A 10,745-nucleotide genomic window follows, 5' to 3' on the forward strand; every position below is an offset into this window, starting at 1 on the left:
AAAATGGGTATCCAAAAGCAAGAATAGTACTAATTGGTTTTATTTGTGTGTGTGTGTGTGTGTGTGTGTCTGTGTGTGTGCGTTGGAATGCATAAAGTGCAGTTTTGATTATGTGTGTGTTTCCGTGTGTGTACGAGAATACTGAAATCTATGTCCCAAAATACAGCAAATATATGTATATGTGTACGTCTACAGTACATGCTTGTATTTTTAATAAACAGTGTGTGTGTGTGTGTGTGTGTGTGTTAATTTGTGTGTGTGTGAAATTGTGTGTTAGTGTGCTGGCATGAGCACAGCGAGGGTAGGGAGCACACAAAGGCTAAACATCTGTAAAGATTAACCTCCGGTGTCTGTCTTGTCACTTAAAAACTACTTTTGCTGCACAATAAGTCGTGGACCTTTTATTTTACATATTTTACACAAACTGTACTTATTGACGAAAGTTTGATTAAACTTTGATGAACTTTCATCTGATACAGATCACTCAGGCTCCTCTGCAAGCTTTCGACCTCCAATCAAACACCCTTCACTGCCTAGGTTCACAGAGACGTTTACATTTAAGTGATTTATCAGAAGAAGTTTTAATACTATTGCACAACCACTAACCAAGAGGAAGTCAAACAATGTCATATGTGCCTCGTAGAAATCACCCAATAACACCCATAAACCTGTAAAGTAAATGCAGGTCTCATTTCGTCAGCCTCTTGAATTTGTTTTCAAGTAATTTTATTATGGAGATCTGTGTATTCCACAGTTTACACAAGGTGAAATTAGGATTTTCAGGGCTTAAACAAACATTTCCTCAGAGATAGCCTCTGGTGCACTGCCCCAGGGTCTGTTTGGAGTTCTGAGCTTTCCTTAATGGCACTTTGGCATTGTTGGGGGATGCTGTAAATGTAACATAAAATCAGCCGATCTGAACCTTTTACTCTGGGGCTGGACTAAGTTTGATCCAACAATATATCAGCTGTAAGTTATACAGCCTCTGGTCCTCTGCAGCGAAACTGCCACCTTCTTTAGAAAGTACCGGCCCTCTGCTAATACCTGAGCCACACTGTGAAAAGACAACATTAGAGACAGAGTGTGGATGCTTCTGATGAGTGGATCTTGTAAACATTCCTTACACTTGTCCTGACTCCTTCATGTTGGTCAGGCCAAGAACATTTGGCTGTCTGGGAAAGCTGTCAGACTGCTGAGAGAAAAAGAACGAAAGGGTGAGACAAAGAGAGGAGAGAGATGAGCAACGGGGGAGGAGGAGGAGGAAAAGGAGGACCTTTGCTTTATTTCAGTGCTGAGCTGATTATAGAGTAAATGACGCCCCCTAATTCGTAACTTCTCTCCTATAGTTTTCCTCTCTATCTCTGTCTGTTGTCCCACAAAATACTTCCACACATCATTCTGGTTTCCACTGCTTTTCTGACAAGTCTTTTCTCTAAATTTCTACTCTTGTTAATTCTCATCTGTCACTTTCAAATTGTCAATTTTTTACCTACGACTTCCTTTCCCCATCACCTCTTCCCAGCTGGTTATCACACGTTTTGTCTGATTTAAGTCCTCGGCTCATTCTGTCTCTATTTCCTCTCCTTTTCCCATCCTTATACTGCTGATTCATAATCTCTGTTTGGACAGAAAACAGAGGGATGGAGCTTCTGTCCGATGAATAACAACCGGAATTTGGGAGAGAGAGAGAGAGAGAAAGCGAGAACGGGATACTGAGGCAGCCTCCTTTGCAAACTGTCTGTCTGGCTGGCACTCAGTCTCTCTGTCAATCTGCCAGACTGTCAGCGACTGTGTTTCTGTCTGTGTCAACGCTCTCGCCCTGAACCAAAATTTCCACAGATCATGCGGTCAGGCTAACCAGGTTTGGCTTACTACTGCTATTCTTAGGGGCGTGCAATCCAGAGTCTGTTTAAATAATATGGCCTGCACTCTGTTGTCTTTTGTCTGTCTCCTTTTTCCAACACCTGGCCCTGTCTTCACTCTCGCACATTTAGAGTGCCTCTACCACTTAGCATAATGAAAAACGGAAAGAGATGGAGTAAGGGGGGATAGGATACTAATGGAATTGTAAGGAAAAAAATGAGGGAGAAGCAAAAAGAGCAATGGAAAAGAAACAAGGAAAGCAGAGAGCAGTGGAGAAGCAGATTATATACCAGCAAGGACGGAAAAGGAGATGAAGGAAGAGTGCAAATATCGAGAGGAAACTGAGAACTGGTCCACCGAAGTGCACTAGTGGGGGTCTGACTTAAAAGTAGGAAGATTTTCCTGCAGATAAGAGAGTAAGTCCTCAGTGTGGCATTGTGGGGAACTTGCAGAGGGCCTTCCTGTTTATTCATGCCTCCTCCTTTTCCTTTCACTGCTGCTTTTTTTTATTCCCGTATTTCTTTTAGGGGTCGAAGACAGTTGATGTGTATATGGGCCGGGCTCGAGAGTTAAAAGCCAAAACGACTCAGGCTCAGTGTGTGTGTGTGAGAGAGAGAGAGCGAGAGAGAGCGAGTGTGTAGTTTGGCTGACATACTGTGATCAAAAATGTAGGTCAAAGATGAGCAATTTGCAAATGAGGTGGAGAAAGCAGGGAAAGAGAAATAGATGGTGAGTGGGACAGGACTACCAGGCATGTATGTAGTTTTAGAGTGACCATTTTTAGAGACCACTCTATGTAATGAGCTGAGCAGGGTGACAGGGATGGGGCTGCGTCACTAAGTCCTGCACGGCTTAAATCACACTGGCATCTGCCTTTAACACACACAGACGCAACCTGACAGTGTCTGTGAACATGTGTGCCTGTGTGTGTGCGAGTGTGTTTGAGCAACCGACAGGGGACAGAAATAGGTATGAGAAGGTTTAAATATGAGGCCTCCCTCCTTTCATGTGTTTACATTTTGATAAATCTTGCTTGCCGCATTTATTCCCTTCATCCTCTTTGCGTATCCTTGATTAACATAATTGGGCAATTGCCTCGCTCTTCAGGACGTAAGCAAATAATTTAATTCACTTAATAAATCTGTCTTAATGCTTAACCTCAATTGCAGTTCTCTCCCTCTTCCTGCTCCTTCTGCTCGCCACCTTTTCTCCTGCGAGAGTAAAGCAGCAGAGAGTGAAGGTTTGTCAAGGGTCATAAATGTCTTATATATTTAGCTTCCCTGAATGTTTTGAATAGCTCTGCTTCATGCACCTTCATAAATTTCAGATAAATCTACTTTTTTATTTTTTGCCAGAGCCATATTTGTAATCCAAACACAAAACTTGGTTTTCTTAGAGCTTGGTGTGGGAGCATAAAGGCACAATTTGCTGCTGATGCGATTAAATAAAACGCTGTTAAAATTTGTGGTGACGTCTACTCTTAATCTCTCTCTCTGAAGTGTGTCGAATTTTTCAAATCAGTCTTACTATTGTACGAGCCCGATTCTCTTATGACTCAAAGGGTGAATGAATTGGTGGGTTACACAGTACGAGTGAGTCACTATCAAAGCTATATTTGTGCATGGATGTGTGTGTGTGTTTGTGTTTGTTTGTGTTTGTGCTCGTGTGTGACTGTGTCTGCCCTGCCTTTCTGTGGATGAATGTGTGCAACTGTGTGTGACGTTAGCCAGCAGTAGCAGGGTTATGAATCAGATCAAACACACACATAGTGACATCAGATCAAACACACATATAGTGACACCAGATCAAACACACACAAACACACACTGCCAGTGGTGGACAGAGCTGAAGGGCCCCGACCGGGTGTTACTTTGATCCTCACAACAACATCCGCTCTTCCATTCCAACACTGCTTTTCTGCTGCTCATCTGTCTCACGTGCCCCCCCAGGACACTTACCCAGGACTCAAGTTACTCCTTTCAGATCCTCAAATAGAGCTCGGTGTGCCTTCAAACACAGAGGATCCTCCTGTTGCAACATGACACTCAGCGTGTAGGATCCAGATTTGGAGTCTGCAGATGTGCTTCAGGTCTCAGAGGGAGGGTTGTGGTCAGTGTCACCATCTCAATGGCCGTGAGAGTAATAATAACTCAGTTATATAGGCTGAGTTGTGAGCATGTATAGTTATTTTGTTTGATGATGAGCCAGATGTGACTATGTGACCCTGGTTGCACTTTGCAGAATGTGCTAATGTTTTCTCTTCCTTAATCTCTGTGATAATTTACTGAGATGTAATTTGCATCATTATTCCTTCTAAAGGAGATTTACTCAAGGAAGTGTATGAATTGACTGAAATATGACCCAAAAGAGATCTTACAGCTACCAGTAAGAGATCTTTCCAGTTTTGTTCTTGTTGACTAGTTTGAGTTATTGTGAAGCAGCAAAGTCATATAACTTTGACATCATAAAAGATGTGTAGGATTTAGTGGCATGGCACCTAGTGGTAAAGTTGCAGATTGCAACTAACTGAACACCGCTTGCATGTGTATTTGATGACCTTGGAATGAGAGTGGGCTGTGAAGGCGAAAATACGGTGGCCACGAAACTTTAACAAAATGCGTAAGGTTCTCAGGACTGCCATGGTTTACTGAGTGAATTAATGTAATTTAAATTTATGGTAACCAAGTGATGCAGAACAACTAATAGTATCGCAGTGGGCAGGTTGTCTTGTGGTTTTAAGTCATGACAAAACATATAATGTAATAAGTAAATATAAGACAGGCAGGTGATATTTTTCACCACCATGTTGTTTACAATATTGTATCTTATGCAAATGATCAGATGTTGTGGAGGCAAGGAGACCAAAACCAATAAACATGGAAATATATAATAGGAATCTATATGAACAACATCAGCCGTGACCTTTTTAGCCAGATGTGTAATGATACTTCCTGTGTGTGATGTGAAACTCCTTTATAATCAATGAAGATGATGATAAGATGCAGAAAGCAACTGTCAGATTTAAGTGTCTCGTGAGGGGAGCGGAGCTAATAAGCTAAATTTTAACACGTCAAACCCAATAAAACATCTTCAGGCTCATCACCCAAAGGAGCACTACTGAATTTACTGTAATAAGAGAACAGCAACTAGCAAAGCAGCTGATGCCTCTGCAACAGAACAGACAGGCTGTAGAATGATAATCCTAAACTAACATTTACAAAAGAAATGGCAAAATTCATAGCAGCCGAAAGCATGACATTCATTCTATCATCTCCTGTTTCACCTTGAGCTAAGACATACCCGCCTGTTGATTACTTACCACACGTGTTAATAGCGCACAATGCTAATATAATTATATTTCAGTATTAAAAGTAATCCAGATGATTACTTGATTCCAGGAACTAATTACCAAAGCAGCAGATTCCATAATGCAGATTGCAGATGGCAACCCCAAATTTACTAGGCCAACAAAAAATCAGAAAGAAAGAAGAAGACAGTTTCGACTTTAGTCTGATATTCAAGGTTCATCCCCAGTAACCTGTCATCAGTTTCATCAGTTTTCCCCGTACAGTATTTGTTTGGCAGTGCAGAATAAAGCTTGACTGATGTTGCCCAGGTGTTGTTACCTCAATGCCTGAAGCTATAAAAACCTTGAGTGACTTGACAGTAGATGGTAAAATAACGAGCTGAAGTTAGGGCCCGTCTTAAAAGTGCATGCAAAATGTCCAAGACAATTTTTACACAGCTTCTACAGTAGATTCAGTATAGACTCTGTTTGTTTTTCAGTTAAGATACAGTTAATTCTTTATCATTTCAGATAAATGGTTAAAGAATGTTATTTTGTGAATTCCAACCACTTCTTCTTGTGTAATTGCAGTAAGATGCAGTAATACAGAAACAGTAACTATGCATTACACCGCTACGCAACATGTCATCATGGCTGATCTTTGCATTTAGATTATCTCTATGTGGGCCTTAGCCCTGTCTTTGAATAACCCAACTAGTGTTGGCACATTAAGGCTGGTGGTGTACTGAATCCGAATCTGAATTTCTCTCAATTGTTCTGGACACAGTGTTTGGACAAGCCTCCCTGTAATCCCCTCAACTAGGACTTGGCTTCTCCTGCTTTAGAGGAGATGAAGACAATGCTTCTCACTATGGAAATGTGTGCAGACTCTTTGATGCTTTATTCACTTCGGCTTTTCAAAGGACGTGTCCAGTTCTTTGGCTCCCTCACACCTTCCCCTCTCTCTAACCCTCCGCCCCCACTCTACCGGCTCTGATCGATCCAAGCATGTCTCCCAGTCCCACATGTCATCTTTTTTCTTTGACACAGCTCTCCTCTCCCTTCTGCTTGGTATTCTGGAGTGGGAATGCATGCACCATCGCAGATCCATCAGCTCCGATCGGAATGCCGCAACACGGCTCGGGGAAATGGAGGGATGAGAAGAGAGAGAGAGGTGGAGAGAGAAAGAGAGAAAAAGGGAGTAGGGAGGGAGAGAGAGAGAGAGAGGGCAGGTCAGTGGCTTGTCGACATCCTTCCGGGACCAAAGCCTCAAACTGATGGGGAGAAAGACCGAGAGAGGGGGAGGGAGAGGACAAAAGTAAAGGCTAGAAAAGGAGCTTCTTTTTTTTTCTGTGGGGCCACTTTTATTAATATCCATTTTCTTTCAAATCAGCCTCTCTTCAAGGAATAAAAAGAGCATACAAGTTCTTATACCCCATTTCCTTTAGAGCTCAAAGGATTCAATAAGTAGTATGTACTAAGAATAGATTTTTAGAGTCTAAGTGCTCTCATAGACTAAAACTACTCTCGTATTTGTTGACACAAAAATTACAAGAAAACACAAGAAAAGACATTCTCTTTTTGTCGTGGCACGGTCAAGTTAAACCTAAGAACAAACTCTGACAGGTTTTCAGCATCAAGCTTTTGCTCCCTCTGAAAAACCTCTTAGAGCTGTGAAACCTCTTAGATAATATTTTCCATCCATCCATCCATGAAATCTGCCTCTTACGTTCGAAAGCATGACTGTACTCATGTAATAATGTACAGTGCTTGTAGGCCTATGTCTGTCTATAAAATTCATATCAGTTCAGGTTGTAGATTAAATGTGATGTACAGTATACTCCTACAGATGTAATGGCCTAATAGAGTCAGCCATTTGTAACCGTCATTGTGCCCCAGGGTGGGATTTCAGACTCTTTCAGCGCAGTACAGTCTACACACATCTTTTCATCGCACATTCCTCTGTAATGTATACTGTATTTTTTTGTCATCAGCTCACTTTCCTCTCTTCAACTCACTCATCATCCCTTACTTCTCCTGTCAGAGCAAGAGGGAGACGCAGACAAGCGCTGATTGTATCGATGTTGTCTCTCTTCTTCATTTATCGCTCTCTTTTTTCTCTTCCTCTCCAAATCCTCTCCATCCTCTCTGTGTGTTCTCCCCCATGACTTTCCTCTACAGCAGTGCGTTGCCTTGGTAATTACCAGTTGTCTTAAACAGACAGATGGAATAAGAGAGAGTGACGGGCAATTTTCCCAGTGCCTGTTTTCCCCGTGTATGCATGAAAACTCCTTTTTTGCGCGTCTCTTCTGTATGCATACTTCCTTGCCATCTCTTCCACTGTCTCTTTCCTCACGCCCCTTCTCCCTGTGAGTTTGCATTTGTGCACAGCTTGTGTGTGTTTGTGTGAGAGTGAGTGTGTTAAATGTGGTTAAAGATGCTATTTTTGTCTTTTTCCCTGCATATTTCAATGTTCTTGTTTCAAGTTTGTTGCAGTATGGTGTGTCTATAACTGTACTATGGAGTAGTTGCTATTTGCAATTTTTTTTTTATTCAGTTTTACAAAATAATAGCTAACTTACAAAGGCTTCCATTAGTTTATCATATCATGTCATATTTTTTAAATCTAGACATATCAGTCTGCTGAAATACCTCGATCCAAGAATACTTGAATCTACATTACACTTCCATGGAGAAATATGTCTGACGTTCACAACCTTGGAAACTATATTTATACAGAAAATGAATAGATATCCAAACTGCCTCTTACAGTCCTCTGAAGTCACCAAGCTCTGTAGTTAAGGAGTCCTAGCAGAAATGTCCTATTCACTTACACTGCATCACTATAAATAGTATGTTCTTACTCTCCATAGTTTGTGCTTGAGTTCAGCCAATGGAGCTGAGTAGAAGCTGTGCGAACAGCTTTGACTTGATACAGGTATACTGTACAGTCACATGATGTCGCTCTACCTGTGAGTAGTATAAAGCCATTTGAGGAAAGAGATCTCACCTTCCCCATATATTCTCTGACCTTCTTTCCTCGTCTACCGTCATTTTGTTGAAGGTAAGCACTAAAACACATTGTCATTCTCCTTATCCCTCCCTTTCTCCCTATACCACCCCCCTCTTCCCCTCTGCCTACCATCCCACTCTCCCTTATTGTGGTTTTTGCGCAAGAAGGCAGAAAATCTGCTTACCCTACACACAGGGATGTTTGCCAGTCTCACACAAAGTTCAAACTGCTTGGGAAAGCACAGCTTTACCTGCGCCATCAACAGCAAACCTGTGTGTGTGTGTGTGTGTGTGTGTGTTTGTGCGTGAGTGTGTATATACTGTATGTGCATGCATATTCTCTCCCATGACTCAGTGTCTATGTGTGTGTACAGTAAACAATACCTGTACATGTTTGTGTGTGTGTGTGTGTGTGGCTCTGCCTCTGTGTGAATACAAGGGCAGGTTTATTCTGCCTTGAGGGCAAACACCTTCATGTGGGATCAAGACGATGGACTATGTAGTAAAACACGTTTTACTGAAGATCAGATTTGTTAATTGAGAGTTCAGCACAGTTAATTTCCTTTTGGAACACAGTATGGAGTTCCATAAAGTAGTGCTAAGTCATCTTACATGCCTCTTTTATTCTCTTGTAATGCAGTGAGTGTATTTTTCTTTGTTTCACATGCTTTACATCTGTGTCTTTTCTGTCAAATTGACACATCAGGCAACAAATTTCAACCAGTACATGTCGGGGACAGCACTATGGCCTCGTATCCGCACAGACACAACAGAGAGGAATAGAAAATACCAAAGTGGTACCCAGAAAAGTTGCAAATAGACAAACAACAGCAGAATTTACTGCCAAGCTTCCTAAAATAATATCAATGTGTAGAACAGCCAATCCCTCGAGCAGCGGAGATCGTATTCTGTCATTGTTAGCAGTGGGAATCCTGCACATCAGCACATCGGCGATGGCGACTACCCAGGACGGCTCCCATGTACCTGGTGGTCCCGGTATCAGCACCTCGGACAGCGGCTGTGAAACACACCATGTTATAAATGATCCACCGGAGCTGAACAGGAGGGTGATATAGACTGATTTATTGATAGTATTGAACCCTCATCACAGCAGAACATCCTGTTATTTTGGATCAGTGTTGAGTTCACTGCAGCCTTGTTTCAGACAGGCTAAGTCACAGTAACCTGAGTCTGTGCTGACCATGGTGCATGTATGGTCTGTATGATGGGAAAAGTAGTCAGGCATTTGAATACTTTTTAGTTCAGCAGCGAGAAATGTACTTCCAGCTGAATATTCAGTTTTGCTGGTTAAATAGTGATCATGTGTGGTGAGTTTCAGAATCCTAAAAAAAGTGCTCCCCCTCTGGTTGACAGCAGACAAGCAGGGATAGCTCTAAATCCAGGAATACTAAATACCTGAATTACATCCTTTAATACGTGTACGGTTAGATAGGCTAATCCACAGCAGCACTGTCCACTGGTTTAGAGCCTGGTTCTGTCAGCAGTATGCAGCTTGCTGGCTGGACAATAATAGACTACATATCATGCTGACAGTATCATTCAGAAGACTATTTCTGGGCATTAGAGGTTATATGTTTCTGTTTTGAGAGACACCACACACACACACACACACACACAGAAAGAAACACCAGTGAGCTACCATCAGTCTTCAGTAACCATTTTGACACCTGGGCTCTTGGCTGACTGCTATTTTGCGTCACACACAAGGGCATTTTGGTCTCTTTTGGCCCGTTTTGGACACTGTCACATCACAGAAATACACACACACTCTCACACACTGACACTTCCATGCATGTATCACAATGTCATCCTTAAAGACCTGAAATAGAAATGTTGCAGCAGCAGCTGCTGACCAGGTGTCACATGGTTGGAGAACACGCACTGAAATAGACACCAAATGTGATTTACCATCATTTAGCTTTACATCTCTCGCCACGTGTAATGGACCAGTAACCACAATATATTGCAAAAGTAAAGAACCTTATCCCTGTTTCCTTCCCCAACCCCTGAGGATGAGCCACTCCACTGTGGCCATAAATCAACACACCAGGAGCATGAGCTGGGTTTAAAAGGAGCCGGTTAGGTGACATACTTGCCTGCCACCGTGATTTTAAATTAGCTTTGTTTCCACTGCAGGATTTTTTTTCCCAGAATGCCTGAACTTTTTCCTACAATTAGGGAACTTTTGTTTGCCTCAGCTCTTACCTCCAAATAGGTAAACGTCTGTGAGACAGTGTTGATAGTTTTTGATTGGTCACAGCCCATGAAGGTGGAGTCGGAGTACTGAGCAGCAAGACATTAAAACAAAACAGTTTAATCTTAGTTCAGACCTTTGACAATCTCTAGGTCAGGTCACAATCTGCCGCCACATGTTTATTGTCCTGCAGATTGGCTGGATGTTGATGAAAAAATGTTCATTCAAGTGAGTGTGTGTGTGTCCGACAGTTATTCCAGAGTCACTGCTCACCGGACCAGTGGTTTGCCACTAACACATCTATTTGTTTTTCTTACTCCATTTCACCTTGACATGGACGTCAGGCGTGTTTGTGTGTGTGTGTATGTG

The 10,745-nt window shown here is 42.1% G+C and overlaps 1 protein-coding gene across 1 annotated transcript in view; it reads left to right on the forward strand.

Annotated features, from left to right (window-relative positions):
- The window catches only part of LOC118333637 (A disintegrin and metalloproteinase with thrombospondin motifs 2-like), a 109,908-nt gene that overhangs the window by 38,642 nt on the left and 60,521 nt on the right, over positions 1 to 10,745 (forward strand). The gene's annotated exons all lie outside the window — the stretch shown is intronic.

The sequence above is a fragment of the Morone saxatilis genome, unplaced genomic scaffold (genome assembly GCF_004916995.1).
Source record: "Morone saxatilis isolate NCDOM2014 unplaced genomic scaffold, NCSU_SB_2.0 Contig22, whole genome shotgun sequence".
Lineage (NCBI taxonomy): Eukaryota > Metazoa > Chordata > Actinopteri > Moronidae > Morone > Morone saxatilis.